General features: G+C 44.6%; 1 protein-coding gene across 1 annotated transcript in view; it reads left to right on the forward strand.

The window, feature by feature from the left end:
* Positions 1 to 1,259: 1,259 nt before the first annotated feature.
* The window catches only part of ARHGAP5 (Rho GTPase activating protein 5), a 46,007-nt gene continuing 37,810 nt past the window's right edge, over positions 1,260 to 9,456 (forward strand). Inside the window, exon 1 of the mRNA XM_015864969.3 lies at positions 1,260 to 1,499. The gene's annotated coding sequence lies outside the window, so the exon portion shown is untranslated. The remainder of the gene's footprint in view (positions 1,500 to 9,456) is intronic.

Here is a 9,456-nt window from a genome sequence, read left to right on the forward strand (position 1 = left end):
AACAAATCACATAGTTATTCAATATTATGGGTACACATTTCTTCCTTTGTATGTATACATGACAATGATGCATATATACACACTTGTGCTTATGCAGAAATGACTTATAGAAAATGGTGCTCATTCCATTCCCTGCCCCATGCTCTGGATACAACAGATAAGCACCCACTTGCCAGTTGTCATCTCATGTCCTGTACCTCACCCACCACTCTCTTCAGACATAGGGCAGAAGCAGAGGCACAAATGCCCACCTGGGCAACTTCACACCATCCTGTGAGTGCTTCACAAACTGTCTGGGAGAGCCATCTGAGGGTGATGTGACCATCCCTTAGCCATCAGCAAATGGTGGTGTGCGGAGATAATGGTGAAAAGCGAGCACTAAGTTTGGGTGCTTAAATACGAGTGTGGGATTTGTGATAACGTCTGCCCCATAGACAGGAACACTACAGGCCACAAAGCCTGCTCGTGTCTGCAGATCTTTAAGGCTGAAAGAAGACAGAAGTGGTACGTTCTATAGGAGAGAAGTGGAGACCCAGTGCTGGTCACTCCAGCCCTGCAGCACATCAGCCGCAGCTGCCTGTCATTGCCTTTCTCTGGGGACCGGCTTTCCCCAGCGAGAGCAGCATGAAGGTCCACAGGCTCCTGTGGAGTAGAAAGCAGCTCCGAGGGTATGACTGCACCCTGGGACACATGGGTCAATGAAGGCACAGTGAGCACGGCGGCTGGGTTGGGGGGGAGGGAACGACCTCCGCCTCTTAAAGCAGAGTTTCAAACTCCGGCGTTCTCCCCTTCTACCCCCGTTTAGGAACAAGCCCCGTCACATCCAGGCAGCAGCGTGCACGGACACACCTCGAAGCGGCGCACACGTACGTGCCCGTCACGGCGCCTCGGCCTGCACCGCCGCCCGCGGTGGGACTAGAACCCGGGTCCCCGGACCCCGCGCTACCCATGCGGCCACCGGGGCACGAGCGCGGCTCCGGGCGCGCGCACCCGCTGGAGCCTGTGAGGGCGGTAGGGAACAGGGGGAGGCGGGGCTGAGCGCGGGAGCGCGCGTGCTCGCGAACCCGGCGGGACGCGCGCGCTCTCCCAGGCTTCCCAGGGAATCCAGCGGCAGCAGGAAGAGGCGCTTCCCCGCGCACGCGCAGCTGGCCCGGCGGGCGCGCGCTGAGCCGCGGCGGCGGGCGGGCGGGCAGGCGGGAGGGAGGGGGGAGGGGAGGGAAGCTGCTGAGGTAAAGTTAGGGGGAGAGAGAGACTCCGTCAGCCAAGCGAGAGCCGGGGAGGCTCGGCGGCCGCCATTACTGAGCCGAGAGCGCTGAGGAGGGAGCGGAGAGGCGGGACGGGACCGCGACCGCCGGCAGCGCTCGGGAGCCGCGGGCCGGAGAGAGGAGAGAGGAGCCCCGCGGGGAGGAGAAGCCGCCGGGGGCGCCGGCGCGGAGAGAGCGTCCCGGGAATGCAGCCGATCCCGCCGCCGCGGAGGAGCCGGATCCCGGCGGCGCGAGGTGAGGGCACGAATCCGCTCCCACGGGAGCCCCGGCGGCCCGCAGCGGGGCGGGAGGGACGGAGCGGGGGAGGCGGCCGCAGCCCGGGCGGGCGGTGCGGTCGCTGCTGGCCGCAGCCGGTCCGGAGGGTTGGGGCCGGAGCTGGGAGAGGGCGGGCGGCCCCCGGCCCAGGGCGGCCCCTCGGCACCGCGGTGGGGAGGGGAGGCGGGGAGGGCAGAGAGCCTGGTCCCAGGCAGGTGATGAAGGCCCGAGCGATGGGAGGGTCTGAAGCTGCCGTGCGAGCTGCCAGCTGGTCATGGCTCTCTGGGGAGGCAGGGCGGCAGGAAGGGGAGCTCCCCTGCTCCTTTGCTTTCCTTCCTCGTTCCCTTCTCTTCCCCCCCCTCCCCCCCCAACTCCTCCGGCTTCCTCCCTTCTTTCCATTCCCACCGCCGGTCTTTCCCCCCCCCTCTTTTCTGTTACCCTTCCTCCGTACTTCTTTCCCTCCTCACCGCCCCCTTCTACTCGTCCTCATCTTCTTTCGGTCCTCCAGCAAAAATTTGAACAGTTGTCAATTCTCCTCCTTCCTTTCACCTTCAAGTGTTGCGTGATACTAAATTGAAGCAAACTTCGCTTTCCTAATGATGTGTGTGCGTTTCTGTTTTTCCACCAGGTGGATTTTAAGCCTTTGAAATAGGGTAGCCAGTTGCAGTGTTGCAGCTCTTGAGCATTTTGAATCCCTTAAACCAGCATAACCTTTAGACTCTCTCCACCCAAGGAAAGCACCAGAGACACACAGATAGAGAGCCACGGTGTTGAGAATACAGGATATAAGAAGTACAAAATACTGTTTTTACTTAAAAATAAGGACTCTATCTTTGAGGTGGGGAGAAATACAGGTCACCTTCCCCCAGAATCCGGCCTACCCTTGGCTCAGTGGGCCCCTTTTGCCCTCTCCTATATTGCTTCTGGTACCAGTGTGGAGTATTTCCTTAATAAGTAGGAGGGAAGTGTTTTAAATCTAGACCAAAATAGGCCTGTGGGGGTATGTGTGTATTCTTTAGTGTCATGTGGGTAATTGGAAGATTTTTTTAAATTTTTTTCTTAATAAAAAATCGTGACAGAAATTTAAAAAACTCTTCTGCAGAGTAGAAACAGAGAGAGGGAGAGAGATCAGTGTGTGCTGGTCAATTGGACGTCCATTTTAAACCTGTGCACTGAGGCCAGTTACAAGACTGGTGCTCATGTACTTACTCCATAGGTTAATGAGGAATTACAGGCTGGCATTTTGCTGTTGTGCTGCCATATCTTCTGAGGGCTCTTCAGCGTGACAGCTGCTGTCAGCAGTGACATCACTGAGCATAGTTGCACGTTTTCTCAGAGTAAAAAGAACCACATTTGTGTGTAAAACTTGTAGTATGTAACACCAGCATATCCGTTCATCCAGGTGTGTTTTTAGGATGCTCTGTTCTTCTTTGTGCCTTATTTGAAAATGATTTTAAAGATGTGCTGTGGTCTATTTATAGTGCTCTACTGGAACTCTGTTACTAGAGCTCAGAAAGCGTGGTGCAACTACAGAGGGCTTTTCTGAAAGACTCTATAGCACTTAAAGTGGCAGAAATTGTTTTAGGCATTTGTTACGTGATCGCTATCTTGGTGTATTTGATATCAAGTAGTTTTTAAGCCTGGGGCGTACTGAACTTAAATAGTGTGTGTCTTTTAAAGGTATCCCCATGGGAAGTGGCTGCCAGCATTGTGTATTTAAATAAAAAAAGGGTAAATAATTGCGACCAAATGGTCGCTGCTCTCTGCTGTTGGGCTGTATTTTAGGTAAGGTATTACGTGTGCAGTGTAATCCAATTAAATACTTGATGCTCAGACTGAATTGTTTTAAAATCCTATATTTAGCGCTAAGAATCACGTGCTGCAATTCTTTGAGGTTAAAATATGCTTTCCTAAAGCTGTAGGTGCTTTTTCACATGTGAACTGAGTAGTAAAGAAATGCACTGACAGTGCTGGTAGGTCGTGCTGCATAAGCTTTCACTCTGGGAGTTGTTAGTCCAGGAGATGGTACAGAGCTAAGTCCATTTCCGTTTATTGAAGGTACTAAAAGGAGGCAGGCGGGATCTTCAGGCTTCTGTAGGTCTGTCCTCAACAGCAGACACGTCCTATGTACTGGCATCTTCTGATGGTGTTTTTGCATGCAGCTCTAAAGCTCTCCACGCCATTATTGTCAGTAGGCTGACACGTGAACTGGCCTCCAAATTGCACATATCAGACATGCCCGGGGCATCGTGCTGTCCAACCTCTCCTGGGGGAACGAGAGTTTGTGTAGACAGGTGTTCAGTGCTGCTGTCATGGCTGTGTTGGTTGGCAGACCGGAAGCGTCGCATCCGTAAGTATTGTACCTCTGGGGATAAAACCTGCCTTGCGTTCTTACCGTGGAATGATGGAGGGTTCCCCTGCGAGGTTCAGTCCGCCCTGTTAGGGCACGGTTCTGCCCTGGCTGAGCGGTTGTGGCTGCGGCCCGGTGGCCGCCAGGGGGCTTCGTCGGCACGGCGATGAGGGCCCTCCCGCGCCCCGCCGGGTGGGAGCACCTGCGTGGGGGACGGGCGAGCCGCCGGCCGCCTCCTGGCCCGCAGGTGTGATGCCAGAGCTGCAGAGAGTAGAGCTGGGTGACTGGTCGTCCCGGTGATACCGAGAGCTGGCTGTTAGCGCTGCCAGGATTTCTTTTTCTTGTGTCTATTATGACCAATGTAAAGGAGGCACAATACTCTTAATCGCCTTTTTTTTTTTTTTTGAGAGCTCTTAGCCTAGAGGTCAGTGTAACTGAGGTTGGAGTGTTGTTTCTTCGTTGATTTTTAGGAGGTACTTGTGTAAGGATATTAATTTCACAGATCGTTTGAGCCCTGTCATCGCTTCCATATGTTTGTGCATTTTAATAGAATATTTAAACTAAAGAAAAATGAGTTTGGAATATTTGGCCGGGAAATTGAAGGAATTGCAGTGAAGTTACTTTGAGTATTAGCTGTGCTTTTTATGCAAAGCCTATCACCCATCAGAAACTGAATGAATCTGTGGTTATTTCGTTGTGGTTATATGTGTTTTGTGGTACATCACAGCAGTTTCCTTGGTTTTGCAGTACTGTATTGCTGGACGTGTTAGCATAGCTGAAGGATGTTCACATTTAGAAAGGGGAAACTAAAACCTCTATGCACAGTTCTAGAAATGTAGCTATTTTTACACTGTAGCATTAAGTTAAATTAGCTAATGATTCTGCAGAATATTATTTGCCACTTACATGTGGCTTTTCATTTGTTCACTTTGCAAACAGTTGGAGTGTTCTCACTTTACACAACTAGAAATTGCACATCTGGGTTGTATGAATTACTCTTTGAATCAAGTCTCTAAACTTCTCCTGTCAGTACTCAGACTCTGTACTGCAGTTCCTCATCAAGCCAATTAACATGAAATGATCCAGATACGTGGATCAGTGAAATTTAAGTTGCAGCAAATGCATTTTAGCCCAATTTCTCTCATCACCCTCCCTCATCTGCTCCATTTTCTTTCTTCTTTTTCTGTCAGTTCATTCCCTTTTGTAAGATTTCTTCCCTTAGTGCTTTTGTGTGTTCTTGAATGACTTTGTCAATAGGCTGATCAGGTAGTCTTGTGCTAAGAAACTCCTGTGAGCAGTAGGCATGTCTTCAGTAGGAGCTTTTCCTGTGGAGGAAGGATTATGAATTTATTTTTCCCATAAGCTTGCACTATTTACTTTGCTGTTAAAATCAAAGCTTTGAATGTGTATTGAGTGCTCTTGAGTATTCAGAAACCTGTAGATAAGTCACTTGAGAAGCCTGAGTTCAGACTTGTGCAGTGATGATAATTGGAACCTCTGCAGTTTACCTGTGTTGTTCCGTGATCTAATTTGTATAGTTCAGTGTTTGTGTTTTTTTTCTTTGTGATTTTTGCCAACAGCAGCAATGACAATAATTCCCCTGGAGTACAGGATTCCAGCTGAGGGGTGACAGTCTGTTTTGATTTTAGAAACAAAATTCAAGCCTTGCTTTAATTGTGGGCAATGCAATAGAGATTTTCAAATTACTCTTATTAGTAGGAGAGATCTAGGAAACTTCAATGTTTAAACCCAGCTTTGTGTTCATTTATTGGGTGGTCAGTTTTTCTTTCTGTCCTTTTATAAACTTCACTTTCCTATGTGAAGAAGTCTTTGGTGTCTCACTCCCTTAAGGACGATAGCTGGACACTGTAGGAACCAGATCTGAGATGAATGCATTGGGGCAGTCCCTTCTTGTCCTTCATTTGTGTATCAGGACCAATCTCCCTGTGTCTAACACTGTGTTCGTTTTGTGTTTGAGTTTCAAGTTGTTGCTGGAGGTGTTTCAGAGCATCATCCCTTACTGTCTCATTGTTTCTTGGTTAAATAATGGTTCAGACAGCGCATCAGGAAATTATTTCTACTAGGAGAATTTTACCAGTGAGCACTGAATTGACCTTTATATATGAATAAAATTTCAAGTACAGGTAATTAGATAAGGTTGCCATTATTTGTGAGGGTGTGTCTATTGGCACGATAGTAAGAAGAGCAGGGCACACGGAATGACTGGTGAATCATGATTCTTAGTGAGATGATATTGGCAGGCTCTGAATCTAGTTTAGTTGGTTAAAAGGACCTTGATTTGAAGAGAATGGTTTTTTTAATGCTTGTTAGAGTAAAGAATATACCTCTTGGTTAATTATTGAATGAGCAGTAATTGACGGTGTTTGAATTGTTCTGTTACACTTTGGATACAATTAGTGATGTGCTGATAGATGTTAAAATTCAGATATCTAAGTATTTTCTAATGCTAAATTTTGGTACACAGTGTGAAGTGAGGGCTGAAGCTGTATGTCAGCAGTATTCTTAATTCTTAAACTATGGCTTCCTTGGGATCATGGTCCTTGATATTTGAAAGTGATGTGTATGCAAAAGTCATCCTGCAAACTGTTTTATAGGCATTTAGTGTTTGAATTGACTTTGTGACCCACTGTAGCGGTCACAGTAACTTAAGGCATTCACATACCCTGTGACGCAGACTAGGCTGGGATGGCCCTCTTCTAAAAGTGTGCTTAGGTGGCTCATTTATGTACATCCTCAGAGCACTATGGTAATTGAAACCAATCCTGGAAAAACAGGGGTCCTTAACTGTTGACTCTAGGCAGCGTTAGAGTGAGCAGATGGCCATGGGAGAACTTTACTTACCTGTTAGTATTGTTCTCAGCTGCTGAGTTTGTTGTCATGAGCGGTTCTGGAGAGTCTTTCATACAGCACTTACACTTCAGCCTTGCTAGGTCTGCACACTGGAAATGTTTTTAGGTTCAGAAAATAATTTCAGAAGGTATTGCAGAGTACTGTGTGTAAGTGATTTTCTTGGCTGTGGGCTCACCTGCAACTTCCTGTGCAGCTGCAATTACTAAATAAAGACAAGTGATACTATTTTAGAATTTTATTAACTGCTGATAATAATTGTCTCCCATGCTAATACTTAGACTTTTGCTCAAAATATTTTAAGACTTTAAGATACATGTATTTGGGAGTAAATGGTATCTGTGGCTCTAGCTGATCTTTTAGTGTTTGTTACCACAAGTTGAGAATTGCAGTATTTCTCTGGTATCGATGCATTGCTTATCACTTGCTGAACTCTTATTAAAATCAGAAAGACAACTTAGTAAAGATTAAGTTGTCTTTTCAACCACCTGTATTATTCCGAAATAGTATTACTGAGAATATAAATGACATAGAAAAAAACATACATTTTGGATGTTATGCTTAACACATTTAAAGCATGGTACTATATCTCTGTCAGAACTTTTCCTTAGTTGAAAGGGCTTGCACCATGAGGCAGTCCAAGTGCATCAAGTTTCATTCCTTTCCTGTGTCTTAGTAAATGTAACGCTGACCTGGTATTTAAAGCCTGGTTTTGAGTGGTTTCAAATTGAAGATCCATGGATGAGATCGGTTTTTGATAACTGTACTGTAGTTAGTTGCTGCTACAAAATCAACATTTACTGGGGTTTATTACGGGTAAGAGGATTTTGATGTAGATTGTACTTTTTTAGTAATAAGATTCATGTATTTATGTAGGCATTCATTCTATGTGTACTCTACCTAACAGATTGTTTCAAGTTCATCTTACAAAACTGTATTCCAGGTCTTAGAGAGTTACAAATTCTTTAATTGGAATTTTTTAAAAAATGTTACCTATTTTGTATATAATCTGAGATAGTGTATTCACTTAAAGGCTTTTGCAGCCTAAATGTGGCTGAAATACCACCTTGTACTTCTGAAATCACAGTTACTTAGGAAGAGTTATGTCTTCTGTCTGTTCCAAGTATTAATAGCTGTGTTTAGATGGTTTAAATTAAGAGCAAGATCCAGCTTTGGCTCTGAGTTGTGAATTAAGTGTATAGATTTAATATGGGGGAAACAGTTTCCACGCACAGCTTAAGAGTTACATCTTTTCTGATTGCTGCTGCTTCTGTCATAATTTTGAAGTTGTTGGTGAATCTTACCTTTGTTTTCGGATCCCTCAGAGAAGGACTTACTGAAGGTCACTGTTTGGATGTGGTGACATCACTGCAGAAAGATCGCAGCAGGATAATTGTCCTGCTTTGCACCTTGTTTTTCTAACAGTAAGTTTAGGCTTTAGGTCTTCATAGCCTTTTGTTCAAGGGGGGTAGGCGGGTGAGTAAGTACAAGGTGATGCACCTTATTTTCTTCATAACTGCACCAGGAAATCTGGAAGCCTGTAGAGACATAGTCTTATGACACGATTGTCAGGTCAGAGATTCTTCCTGCAATGATGTCATACATTTCAGTTCTTCAAAATCCTTCTGTCTACACATAGAAGTACTCTATTATTTTCAAGTCAGAGACAAAATAACTTGCAGAAAACAACCCCTCCTTTGAGTCTGTTTCCACTGTTTTGAAAGTCTTCAGTGGCAGAAGTTTGGTGAGAGACTGGTTTCTTTGCTTTTCCATGTAAGCATTCAATTTCACCTTACTCTTAGTACTTAGTCTCTTAAAAATATATTGATTAGATGAAACATTTATTGCTGGAGGAGGGAGAATGTTTGCTACGTGAAGATGTAGGTAATCTGAAAGTATTGATTGAGTCTTGTAAACTAGTTGCAAATAGACAGCATCTTCCTGATTAAATAAAGTAGTCTTATGAAGGAAGGTTTCTGTTTAGTCCACATCAAATGTGTATTGTGCTGTGTTAAACAGAAAACATTTTTATAGTGGAAGTGGTGACTAAATGTCTCATTCTGGTGGTTTGAATGATGCTACTATGATAAGGTTTGCTTTAGAAAGAAAACACTGGGTTGGTTTATTTGTACTAATACAAACACTGTTTGCGAAGGATTTACTTTCACTAAGTGATTTTATGTGCAGAGCCATTTTCTTCTAGCTCTAAATTTTGAGTTTCAAAAACATAAAAATATAGTGGAAAAAGTAAAAAGCAAAAAAAAAACCAAACCAAAACAAAAATCTTCCTGAATGTCTTGAGTTGTTTTTAAAAAAACAGAACAAATTCCTAAAAAGCAGCATAAGTTTTACTTCTTGCAATTTAAAAGCTACTAAGTATAAAAATTATTAACATTACTTTCCCTTTCCTTTTTCAATATAAGACATAGTTTATTCTGCCTTAAAAAGGTACTTTTCTTCACTATTTTTGTAACTGAAAGCTGTTGTTTTTTTAAAAAAAATGTATTAAGTTTCTATATTGTGGTCAATGAGCTGCATTATTAAGATGATGACATAGATACTGTGCTTCTGATCAGACCTTCAGTTTCTACTTCTAGGTGAAAAACTGGTGAAGCATTAATTCTATATGGCCAGTTTGTTAAAGGTTTCAAAACTTCCTTTTCCTGTTACAGTGTGATACAAATACTTTTTAGAAACTTCTTAATGGTTATAATTAAG

This window comes from Coturnix japonica, chromosome 5 (assembly GCF_054131305.1).
Source record: "Coturnix japonica strain WE chromosome 5, WE-NBRP24, whole genome shotgun sequence".
Lineage (NCBI taxonomy): Eukaryota > Metazoa > Chordata > Aves > Galliformes > Phasianidae > Coturnix > Coturnix japonica.